The sequence below is a fragment of the Cherax quadricarinatus genome, chromosome 20, assembly GCF_038502225.1.
Source record: "Cherax quadricarinatus isolate ZL_2023a chromosome 20, ASM3850222v1, whole genome shotgun sequence".
Lineage (NCBI taxonomy): Eukaryota > Metazoa > Arthropoda > Malacostraca > Decapoda > Parastacidae > Cherax > Cherax quadricarinatus.
The window spans coordinates 46972218-46985434 of record NC_091311.1 but is presented as its reverse complement, the minus strand read 5'-3'; the positions used below and the strand labels follow the sequence as shown (position 1 = coordinate 46985434).

Below are 13217 nucleotides of genomic sequence, written 5' to 3'. Positions count from 1 at the left end.
ACTCTCTCGCCAAGTTCAATACTCTCTCGCTAATTTACCTCCCTTCTCGCTAAGTCCTCCCCCCCTCTCGATAATTTATCTTTTCGCTAAGTTCTCTCCTCTCTCTAGACCCTCTCGCCAAGTTCTCTTCTGGTCAAGTTAACTTCCCTGGCGTAAATCACTTTGTGAGAGTCCCTTGGTTCAGTAATAATATCCAGACCATTGTCAGTTTTTTTTTTAATACTTCAAATCACGCGTTAATTGTGCATACATTATCTGCTGGATTATGATACTTCGACGACAGTAAAAACACGTGAAAAAACAACAGAAAACGGCCTGCAGAGCCTGATCGTTCCTTACTGAGATCAATTATATTCTCTTTTGGCTTCGTTCATTTCTCATTATTCACATTGTTTTGGGGGAATTTCCCATGTTCATAACGTTTAGTGTAGAATGATTTCTTAATAAGAAATAAACTGCATGCCGAGTTAAAATCACGTATTTTAACTGTCCCCTCTAATTCTAGCACTAATACTGACGTAATGTTATTAAACATTACGTCAGTATAAGAGTAATCATGTGCTGTGTTCCACTGGCCAGAGAACTTCTGCATCTCACTATTCTCTCTATATATAGCCTCTTTGGATCGTATGTATTGCCTTGATAAGGCTAATGCAACTAATTAGTTGTGCTTTTGTTCATTTGCCTAACGTAAAGAGAAGCTAAAAGCTGAATGCTGTTGCTCAACTCAGAGAAGTTCCTTGTACCGAGTGCAGGATAGTGACCAATGTCATACACAGCTTACATCTGAGAGAGAATTGATTTCCAGGCCTCTCGGACCGAAGGCGACAGTATAACCAGTTACGTTGGGTGGTGCACACAACTTACAGTCACTTGTATGTGTGTGCATGAATATGTAGGGACTCCAGTTCAAGTTACACTGAAAGCGACAGCGCTTCAGGCAGAATAGCGACACAGTAGTGAAGGAAGTGATGCCTCAGGAATAATCATTCTTTGTGGCTAGCGATAGCTAATTTAAGTGATGCAGACAGCTACACTAATCAATTTGTTGCGATTCATAGAGTTTTTCAATACATCAAGTATAATCTAGCACTGGAAAAGACTAAATACAATCCCTTAGGATATGTTTATTGGAAACTTTTCGGTCCTGGGAACTTTGGTCACTCCAGATTTATATAAAGGTAAGAAAACGTGATCTAGCATAGTCAAAGGCACCTGAGAAATGAGGTAGGTGGCATGTCGTCTGACTGCAGTATGTGATGGTGGGCAGGGCAAAGTTTGCTTGATCATAAGAACCAGCAGTGTCTTGGCAATCCTTTAATTTCTTGCTCTGTGACTGTTGTTCAGTGGTTGCATTTTGTGACTTTCTCCATTACTCATTTGTAGCATACATCTTTCTATCCATTACCTAGCACACTTAGCACTATAATCTGAGCAAGTCAACAGAGTAATTTAAGGGACACTTCTAATTGCCTACTAGCTAACGAGCACAAGGCGCTTGGCTTTTGTATGGCATTGTTGTAAAACAGTGCTGGTAGTGATGCCTAGCCTGCTGTGCTTGGGTAATTTTAAATAAGCACATGCTATTATTCTTTTATTAAAGTATAGTCGTATAGGCCTTGCCACTCAAATTTGGGATTTTTAATCCACGTAGCCTCTGAGTTCAATGAGTCAGGCGTTAAGTGTATCAAGATTAGCTTTTAAATAATGCAAATTTCTAATAAATAAAAGTTACAGAAGCTTTTTACTGGTCAACGTTTCGCTCAGTGTACAGCTGTCGCAAAAAAAAAATTATTCTGCAACGTGTCTTTTGTTAGTTATTGTCGGCAGTAGGTGCTGTGGATCCGGTTTTGTTTATTCACATGCTCATTTATCTAGCCCATCACACATTCAAGGTGGTTTGGGTAATTTTTTCCCCCGTCTGAACGACAACTAGAGTATCCTGGTAGCATTGTGTGACACTGGCCTAGCTGGTGGGTGTGGGCCAGCTGGTGAATGTTCCAACTTAACCTGCATCATTTGACTCACGAAATCGCAACACAATTGAAAAGGAACCAAGACTCGTTTGTCATGGTTTCTAACCCCATTTGTACTGTGGTCTGTATCTTTATGTCGGCCCGGTCACAGACCGGGCCGCGGGGGCGTTGACCCCCGGAACTCTCTCCAGGTAAACTCCAGGTAATATACAAGTTGCGATTGATGTTTATTAACCAGATCATAAGTTACATCATTATTTACCATTAAAATTCCACCTTTTATTTACTAACCATATTTTTTTAGGAAGATCTAACAACCACTGAGATTACAAATATATTGTCTCTGGTTCTAATTTAAGAATTTTATTGCCTTTTTTTTTTTTTGACCGAGGGGAAAAAATGGACAAGCCTTATTTTTACACTGTTATTATTACCAAATATTGATGATAGATACTGAGAGAAGCAGATAAACTGACATGAGAGAGAACGTAAATCACACACAAGTGAGAAGATGATAAAGCCGACTCATATTCGAGAGGTAGACGGACACACGTATAGCTACCTACCTACACTCAATAATATTATATATATATATATATATATATATATATATATATATATATATATATTGCGGATGAACAAGGAGGTTTCAAAGTGGGTAGGGGATGTGTAGATCAAGTGTTTACATTGAAGCATATATGTGAACAGTATTTAGATAAAGGTAGGGATGTTTTTATTGCATTTATGGATTTAGAAAAGGCATATGATAGAGTGGATAGAGGAGCAATGTGGCAGATGTTGCAAGTATATGGAATAGGTGGTAAGTTACTAAAGGCTGTAAAGAGTTTTTATGAGGATAGTGAGGCTCAGGTTAGGGTGTGTAGAAGAGAGGGAAAATACTTCCCGGTAAAAGTAGGTCTTAGACAGGGATGTGTAATGTCACCATGGTTGTTTAATATATTTATAGATGGGGTTGTAAAAGCAGTAAATGCTAGGGTGTTCGGGAGAGGGGTGGGATTAAATTATGGGGAATCAAATTCAAAATGGGAATTGACACAGTTACTTTTTGCTGATGATACTGTGCTTATGGGAGATTCTATAGAAAAATTGCAAAGGTTAGTGGATGAGTTTGGGAATGTGTGAAAAGGTAGAAAGTTGAAAGTGAACATAGAAAAGAGTAAGGTGATGAGGGTATCAAATGATTTAGATAAAGAAAAATTGGGTATCAAATTGGGGAGGAGGAGTATGGAAGAAGTGAATGTTTTCAGATACTTGGGAGTTGACGTGTCGGCGGATGGATTTATGAAGGATGAGGTTAATCATAAAATTGATGAGGGAAAAAAGGCGAGTGGTGCGTTGAGGTATATGTGGAGTCAAAAAACATTATCTATGGAGGCAAAGAAGGGAATGTATGAAAGTATAGCAGTACCAACACTCTTATATGGGTGTGAAGCTTGGGTGGTAAATGGAGCAGCGAGGAGACGGTTGGAGGCAGTGGAGATGTCCTGTCTAAGGGCAATGTGTGGTGTAAATATTATGCAGAAAATTCGGAGTGTGGAAATTAGGAAAAGGTGTGGAGTTAATAAAAGTATTAGTCAGAGGGCAGAAGAGGGGTTGAGGTGGTTTGGTCATTTAGAGAGAATGGATCAAAGTAGAATGACATGGAAAGCATATAAATCTATAGGGAAAGGAAGGCGGGGTAGGGGTCGTCCTCGAAAGGGTTGGAGAGAGGGGGTAAAGGAGGTTTTGTGGGCGAGGGGCTTGGACTTCCAGCAAGCGTGCGTGAGAGTGTTAGATAGGATTGAATGGAGACAAATGGTACTTGGGACCTGACGATCTGTTGGAGTGTGAGCAGGGTAATATTTAGTGAAGGGATTCAAGGAAACCGGTTATTTTCATATAGTCGGACTTGAGTCCTGGAAATGGGAAGTACAATGCCTGCACTTTAAAGGAGGGGTTTGGAATATTGGCAGTTTGGAGGGATATGTTGTGTATCTTTATACGTATATGCTTCTAAACTGTTGTATTCTAAGCACCTCTGCAAAAACAGTGAATGTGTGAGTGTGGTGAAAGTGTTGAATGATGAAAGTATTTTCTTTTTGGGGATTTTTCTTTCTTTTTTGGGTTACCCTGCCTCGGTGGGAGACGGCCGACTTGTTGAATATATATATATATATATATATATATATATATATATATATATATATATATATATATATATATATATATATATATATATATATATATATATATATATATATATATATATATATATGTAATTATAAAATATAGGGAGGTGCCACCTGTATAGCTGGACTGGGGACCCTCATCCTCAGAGAAGACAATAAACGTACCTCAGGGAAAACTCAAGGAGTATACCTGGTAAGGGTTTCGGGGGTCAACGTCCCCGCTGCCCGGTCTGTGACCAGGCCTCGAGAGGCGCTAAAGAAATTGAACTTGACCTCGGCGGAGAGGGCAAGAGGAGACATGATACTACACAAGAAAATCCTAACAGAACTTAATAAGGTAGATACGAACAGACACTGTGAATCAAGACCAGGATCAAAGGGACACAAGTGGAAGCTGAAGACAAATGAGCTATAGGGTTGTAAGTGTTAATCTCTGGGTGGTTGAAAAGTGGAATGATTCGAATGAGGTAGTAGCGGTAGAGGCAGAAACATTGCAACCACATATAGGCTAGGCTAGCTAGCGTGCGCGCGAATCCTCCTAGCTGGGAACACCTGCACGGAGTTTATAATGGCACAGCTTCATATCCGCCTCCACTAGAGGTTCATTATCAGTACTTGATTCCGTGCGTGTGTTTTTTTTCCGTAGTAACGAGTTTTATGGCTTCTCTGGCCTTATAATACCCACTCTTGAAGCCATGTATGGAATTTGCCCCCACTAGTACCCCATCCAACTTCACTTTTCAATACCCTACTACGGATCAAGTAATTCCTAATATCTCTGTGGCTTTTCCGTCTTCGTCTTCCACATGCCGTCTTATCCCTTGTTCTCCTGTGTAAGTAGGAGGGATGAAAGAGGGAGGGAGGGTAGGAGAATATAACGAAATGCTATTTCAAAACGATGTGATTTGCACTGTAAAAGAATATATATGGTTGAAATCCCAGGAATAACTGGTACCCAGGGAGGCGCCAGGCAGCTTGTCCTTCCTCTGTTGCCAGTGAGAGTTCCACCGTCGATGTCGTCCATGACGTGGTTGTGAATTTTCCTACTCCATAACTCTGCTCGGAGGAGGAAACAGATGAGGAAAAGATGACTTTGGCCAAGACACGATAAAGACTTATCATGCGAAGACCACTGATACAAGTCTTACTGCGGTCCTGGGTGTAACTGAAGCCTCTCTTACACCTGCCGAGAGGTTAGGAAAACTACCTGGACAAGTGATGGGAGTGTTACCCCGAAAACCTGTCACGATTGCCGGTGTAACCTTGGCACCTGCGAGCCTCGGCAGTCACCCCGGGCACCTGCGAGCCTCGGCAGTCACCCCGGGCACCTGCGAGCCTCGGCAGTCACCCTGGACACCTGCGAGCCTCGGCAGTCACCCCGGGCACCTGCAAGCCTCGGCAGTCACCCCGGGCAACTGCGAGCCTCGGTAGTCACCCCGGGTACCTGCAAGCCTCGGCAGTCACCCCGGACACCTGCGAACCTCGGCAGTCACCCCGGTCACCTGCGAACCTCGGCAGTCACCCTGGACACCTGCGAACCTCGGCAGTGCCGCTTAGTCATCAGTCGGAGGAGGAAAGCATCAACCCGAATAACTGTCGGGGGTCGAGTACGACTGCCCCTAGTATAGAATTAGAATACCCGTCGTAAATCGAGGAGAAAATTTTAATTTTTGGCTTGTGACAGTGTGTTGAGCTCTTGGCCTCAAGCTGACCTCAGTCCACACGTGTTCAGGCACCTCACTCCAGAGACAGCATAAACACGAAGAAATGATATATGAATGCATATTAGACCAATAAAATGGGACAAGCTCACGAGTACAACAACTTTTATTAACTAAATTTAATTTTGCAATTTCCTATTCCGTATCGATGACAATAAAACTAAATTTCAGGAATAATCAGGGCCTTGAGCCCCTACAGCGGAGTACATACGAATATCAGCGAAAGTTTGAAAATATATATATACTTTGCTCTGATCTTCTGAAAGCTGACACGAGTCGAGTGCAAGTAGCTGACGACCGTGTTAGCTGTCCATGACTGTTGGAACAGTTAAGAGAAATGTGTGTAATCTTTACCTATCGGAAATGAACTAGTTTGGTTCATGAACTTAACCTCCCCGAACTGGCGGACATCTTAAAGCAGCGGCGACGGTGCACTACTGGTCCTCACTTCACCCTCTCAAGCAAAAGGGGACTTTTGATGCAACTAAACCTATCCTCCTATTCATCGAATGGAAGCTGATTGTCTTCTGTTCCTATGACGCTGCATGGCCCCTACGAATTTCATAATAAATAACGAATCTACTCCTCTTGAAGGAATCTGTGTACTCCTTGATGGTAGGTTATGATTTTTTTTTGTCTCTACGGTACTCTTGCTCACTAACATGTAAAAGGCGTATCAGTTGTATTTTTGAGTATGAACTGAAAATGTTAGTAATCTTACATTCTTGAAGGAAAAAAAAAGGCGTTCTCCTCTCCACACTGTTGAAGCCTGGACAAGGTGCAGTGGCTGCTGCATCCTACGGTACAGTGGCTGCTGCATCCTACGGTACAGTGGCTGCTGCATCCTACAGTACAGTGGCTGCTGTATCCTACGCCATAATGCCTATGTATCAACACTAATGCCTATGTACCAACACTAATGCTTTTGTACTGAGGTAACACTTCCCGAGCATTTTTTGTTTTAACACCGTTTCACTGGCAATACCACAACGTATATCATGGGGCCCCTTGACATCTTTTCAAGACACGATGATTACAAGAGAAAAAGAGTGAACCGAATCATGATACCCACCGTGGGTAATCCATGCCAGGCAGAGCGTGTAGGTGCTCTGTGTATCACCTGAGCATCTCACTTGGTCACCTGCCGCATCGCCCGAGGAACCGGAGGAGATTCATGGCCGGTTGTTACAAGACAGAGGATGGCATCCTTCCGACAATTGTACTGGGCACTTGAGTCACTCCTACTCAGGTACCCAACACATTTCTCGGAAGGATGCCATCCTCTGTCTTGTAAAAGCCAGCCATGAACAAGTGTCACTGCTTCATCCTACAGAAAGTTGGTCACAGCTGCCTCTCCAGTGTCACTAACCCCAGCTACAGCAGGGCAAGGAGATATTCAGGAATAAATGTACATGGAGATTCTGAGAAAGAATGCGGGGCGGCTACTGGATTTACACGCCGACCGAGACCTGCACGCCCACCCCGCCTACGCGCACGACCTGGCTCCCGGGCCCGCCCCTGAAAGCACGCCCGCGTCCTGCACAGCAACTCGTGAACCCCGGTCACCATTATTCGCCATTATTAACGTCGCTATCTCCTACCAATTCGCACGATAATGCCTCCGCTTGCTGCTCATGGATGCTCCAAGACCTAACTGAGACTTACACTACAAACTTGCAGCTTTGGAAGGGCCGGTGGACCGGTCCAGGTGTGGGTCAGGTCGGGCTCCCGAGAATCTGTAATTACCAGACCAGGCAGAGTTGTTGGTCTGCACGCAACTCTCAGCCATCCTCAACCCACCCTCTGCCACCACACTAACACCCACAACACTCGCGCGCGCGTACACACAACCTACCAACAATACACACACGTCATACACCACCTGGGAAGAAGCAGGGCAGGAACAGAGACTCGACCCCTGCAACTACATATAGGCGAATGCCCCTCCACCCATCAACACTACCACTACACTGCCAAACGCCCACCAACACCCCCACCAGTGCACACAAGGACCACCACAAACATACCACTACTCCACACAACGACCACCACCACACCACCCTGTAGGGACACGCGAGTATTCATATCTTTCTTTCACTTCGTCATTATCTCCAGGTTCCAATTTCCTTTCTTCTTACTTGATTTCCTCGGATATAATCTCATTCGGGGGTTCTGCAACTCGGAAATACCAGTGTCACCTTTCTGCTGGAAGTGCTATCTGCACTAATGTGTTCTCTTCGTTGCTTCAGTGCTCACTTTTTGAACTAGTGTGTTTTGTCTGCTGCTACAGTGCTCTCTTTCCTCCCTGGTGTGTTCTGTCTACTGTTTGAGTGCTCTTTCTGCCCTGGAGCGTTGTATTCCCTGCTCTAGTGCTCTCTTCACTGGTTCGTTCAGTCGGCTGCTTCATCACCAAAATTTCAAAATGGTGAACCAGACTAATCAAACCCTTGAAAATACAATAATTTCACCACACAACATAGCAACACAGCATAACAGTACATGAAAACAGTACAGAATAACTCAGTATAGCGAACAACTTGTTTAGAATCAGCCTCCCACCTCACCACTGAACATCGAGGTATCATTATTATAACCATGGGGAGCACTAACTCATGGCCTGACAGTACCTGGAGAATGGGAGGCAATCAGGTTTTATTCAAAAGGAAGGATAGCTTCAAATCCTTGCAGCAGGAGCCCTTCACCATCGTACAAGCACAAACATAAGAACATAAGAAAGGAGGAACACTGCAGGAGGCCTGTTGGCCCATACTAGGCAGGTCCTTTACAATTCGATGAACATCAAAATGGTATACAATACCGACAGGTTGTTAGGTAAGACACATATGCAACAGTTAGACAACTTTATTCCGAAACGTTTCGCCTACACAGTAGGCTTCTTCAGTCGAATACAGAAAGTAGGCAGGAACAGTAGAGATGTGAAGACGATGTAATCAGTCCATCACCCTTAAAGTCGTAGAATTTGAGGTTGTCAGTCCCTCGGCCTGGAGAAGTTCAGTTCCATTGTCAGGAACTATCTGAAGATCAAGCGACAGTGCGGAGACTTAAATACTGTCGGAAGGAGAGGCGCAGGGTAGTAGTAGTAGTAGTAGTAGTAGTAGTGAGAGGCCACTGAGAGGTCATGTCCCTCTCAGATCCAACACTTCTCACTTGAAAAGCTTGTCCAAGGTGTTTTCTGTACCAAGATGCCACGTGTTGCAGTGTCTGACAAGATGAACATCAAAATGGTATACAATACCGACAGGTTGTTAGGTAAGACACATATGCAACAGTTAGACAACTTTATTCCGAAACGTTTCGCCTACACAAATTCTACCTCAAATTCTACGACTTTAAGGGTGATGGACTGATTACATCGTCTTCACATCTCTACTGTTCCTGCCTACTTTCTGTATTCGACTGAAGAAGCCTACTGTGTAGGCGAAACGTTTCGGAATAAAGTTGTCTAACTGTTGCATATGTGTCTTACCTAACAACCTGTCGGTATTGTATACCATTTTGATGTTCATCTTGTCAGACACTGCAACACGTGGCATCTTGGTACAGAAAACACCTTGGACAAGCTTTTCAAGTGAGAAGTGTTGGATCTGAGAGGGACATGACCTCTCAGTGGCCTCTCACTACTACTACTACTACTACTACCCTGCACCTCTCCTTCCGACAGTATTTAAGTCTCCGCACTGTCGCTTGATCTTCAGATAGTTCCTGACAATGGAACTGAACTTCTCCAGGCCGAGGGACTGACAACCTCAAATTCTACGACTTTAAGGGTGATGGACTGATTACATCGTCTTCACATCTCTACTGTTCCTGCCTACTTTCTGTATTCGACTGAAGAAGCCTACTGTGTAGGCGAAACGTTTCGGAATAAAGTTGTCTAACTGTTGCATATGTGTCTTACCTAACATCCTTTACAATTCATCCCACTCACAAAACATTTGCCCAACCCAATTTTCAATGCCACCCAAGAAATAAGCTCTGATGTGAAAGTCCCACACACACTCTTGAAAAAGATAAGCATCAACTCACAATAATCCTCAAATGTCAATATCCATGTCCCTGGCTTACTGCCAAGTTGTTAGGTAAGACACGTATGCAACAGTGCCAAGTTCATTTTTTTAGCTCAATTATATATGCCGTAGCGTGCAGTGGAAGACACTGAAGCCTGCCCATATCTTGAGCAGGCGTCAATAACTAGAGAATTTTGCTAGCTAGGTTAAAGAATTATACAGATTTATGTCTATGTTGTCTCTTACTTTTGTGATAGCTGGTGTACCCAAGTTTGTTAAATAATAACTAACAACACCAATAAAGTTAGTTCTGGTAAGACGAAGACTTCTTCCAAGACTCAATTACTTTTATTATTTTCGAGCTTATGCAAACAACTTGGTTGGGGCAGATTCAGAAATGAAAACATTTAATAAAAATATAAAAATACTGAATAATACACAGCAGCGCAAACTGGAAAATGAAACGAAGATCAATAAACAATAACATTTCAGTAAGTAAAACTGATCCACCTATTACAGCCTCACTCAGTACCGCATCTAACACTAACCAGACAGTAACGGCGGTAGGATAGACTGATTAATATAGACAACTGAGAGGCTACACTGCGCTAGGATAAACGCTGAAGCAACTGTTACTATCCCTGGTCCGCCTGGTCTCAGACCGAGCAACTGTTACTATCCCTGGTCCGCCTGGTCTCAGACCGAGCCGCGGGGGCGTTGATCCCCGAAACCCTCTCCAGGTATACCCCGGTATTACACAGTATATAGGGAAGGACATAAGCTGCGCTGATGGTAAAAATAAAGGCTAGTTTTGTCAATTCGTTTTCGTATACCTCAATCGTGTTGTCAGCTTCCCTTCGGTGCTCCATCGTTTGAACAAACTTTACCTCCTGTACGCAGTACTCTTTGCTTATACACATAAAACTTGACTTCCTATTTACGAGACTCAAGACAAAAATTGGCTAGTGGCATTGATGTTGATAATAAAGTCAGAATACAATCTGATCAATCAGCCTCTTAAATGATGCCAGGGTGAGCACACTTAACTGAATTATTGCTAAGCAATGAAAAATTAGCCCAAAAGCATATAGAAGTTGGTAATGGAATCGGTCATGGTAATACATTTGGATATGCTTATATATTTAGAGGATGTGTTCGTGTGTTTGGAGAACATGATAATGGGTTTAGAGGACACGGTAATGGGTTTAGAGGACATTGTAATGGGTTTGGAGGACATGTGTTGAGCTTAGGAAAGAGGGTAATTGGTCGTGAGATTAAATTACCTTCGGAAGATAAGGTAATGAGTAGTTGAAGAGGATGTGATAATAGGTTAACAGGACAAGATAATAAGCTTAGAAAACATGATAATGGGATTATAGTAAATGGTTATTAGTTTGGGGGCTTGGTACGTAATTAATTTAGCTCTGGTGGTAATGGATTCAGAGAGCGATGATGTGTTTGGGAGTGGGGGAGGGAGAACCACCTCAACACTTATACCCACTCACCAACACCTGTCCCACTCATCAACACCTAGTTCACCTACCATCACCTGCTCTTTCACAGAATATAAACACCTACACTTAAATCCTTATTTTCAGGGATTGAAATGCTCTTAATTAGTAGTGAACAGGCGTCATGCAACCTTAATGACCCTCTGAAGAATCGACAGACTTAGCCAATTAACCTGCTCCCAACACCGCCCTAACCCATCGCAAGATCATAGGCGAGTCCCACAATAATTGAAAGATTGCTGAGGAGGGAGCAATGGTGCCTGGAGGTGTGAGGGGTGGTCGGGGAGGGGAGGGAGGTCGGAAAGAGAACGAGAGAGTAACTGAGGCGGAGCTAAGAGACCTGCCAGGTACAAGACCCCCACCTGTCAATTTCGTTGCCACGAAGCGAGGTCAGGGCCAGCTGGCCCTGACCTCGCTCCACCGCCCAGATAGGCCATAGGAGTCGGAGCGACCCACTGATATTTAAAAATAAACGCAGTGGGCATGACTCCCTGACAGTACAGAACTGACGGACAGACGCAAAACAGACTGACTGAATGACAAAGATTACAATGTACGAATATCGTGAATAATATTTTGCGTGTTATGCAAGGCCAAGTATTACGTAGAAATATTTCAATATTAAAATTCAGGAAATATTGCTGATTTTTTTTTAATAAATACACTATCTTTATCGAGTAGCCTTTAAACAATATGTCGTGGGGCGTGTCAGCGGTGAAGAATGAAAAGGCACAATACTGTAACTGGAACAATACACAGATAACCCGAACATAGTTAATGGTCCAAGTCGGACCAAAACGTCGCCACAACTTTCATTTTCCTATGTGAGGGTTGTGTATAGTGTCCGGGTGTGTGTGTGTGTGTGTGTGTGTGTGTGTGTGTTTTGCGAGTGCGTGTGGCGGGAGTATGTTTCCGTGGTGCCAGTGAGGGCTTGTCCGTAGTGCGAGTGCGTACTGATAGCCGAGTCTACCGACCTATGTTACGACAACCAGTAAGTTCAACCAGTCTGTTAATACGAGGTACCCTAAACACACACACACACAAAATGTAGTGGAGGCAGGAACCATACATAGCTTTAAGACGAGGTATGACAAAGCTCAAGAAGCAGAGAGAATCTAGTTGCGATCAGTGAAGAGGCGAGGCCAGGAGCCAAGTCTCGACCCCTGCAACCACAATTAGGCGAGTACACACACAAGCCGTGACTCGACCCCTGCAACCACAACTAGGTGAGTACACAGGGGACAGGTTACCACCTTCATATAACTCGAGAATGTGGTCTTAAATCTGTAGGAAACGTGGAGAGCAGGGGGTGAGACGACCTCATGAAGACTGCGACCCCCGTCGCTGCTGCTCGCCAGGAGACGCTCACCACGAAAATAATTAAAAAGACTGACAGAAATTTATGCAAATTTATAATTCCATGAAAAATATATTAGTTGCTGTAGACAGAATTCTGGAGGGGAATGTGTCTCATAGGCTTTACAAATAACACTTATAAAACTTATTACGACGTTTCGATCCATCCTGGATCACTGGAAACTAATAATGTCGCCATGAGTGAGCGTTACTTGTGTTCCACCCACGGAATTATGACTTATATTTTTAATCTCAGTGAATTTAAGAGGAAGTCGATCGGTGCTGGATCGTCTTCCAATGAGTTCCATTCTGTAAAATTCTTAATGAAATAACCTTATATAATAATAATAATAATAATAATAAAACGTAGTTCAGACAAGGAGAAAATATTACCGAACCCACTACACAGCTTTCAACTCCCCCCCCCCCCCACCAA

The 13217-nt window shown here is 43.4% G+C and overlaps 1 protein-coding gene across 11 annotated transcripts in view; it reads right to left on the bottom strand.

Moving 5' to 3' along the window:
* The window catches only part of TfAP-2 (transcription factor AP-2), a 445395-nt gene that overhangs the window by 13451 nt on the left and 418727 nt on the right, over window positions 1-13217 (bottom strand). The gene's annotated exons all lie outside the window — the stretch shown is intronic.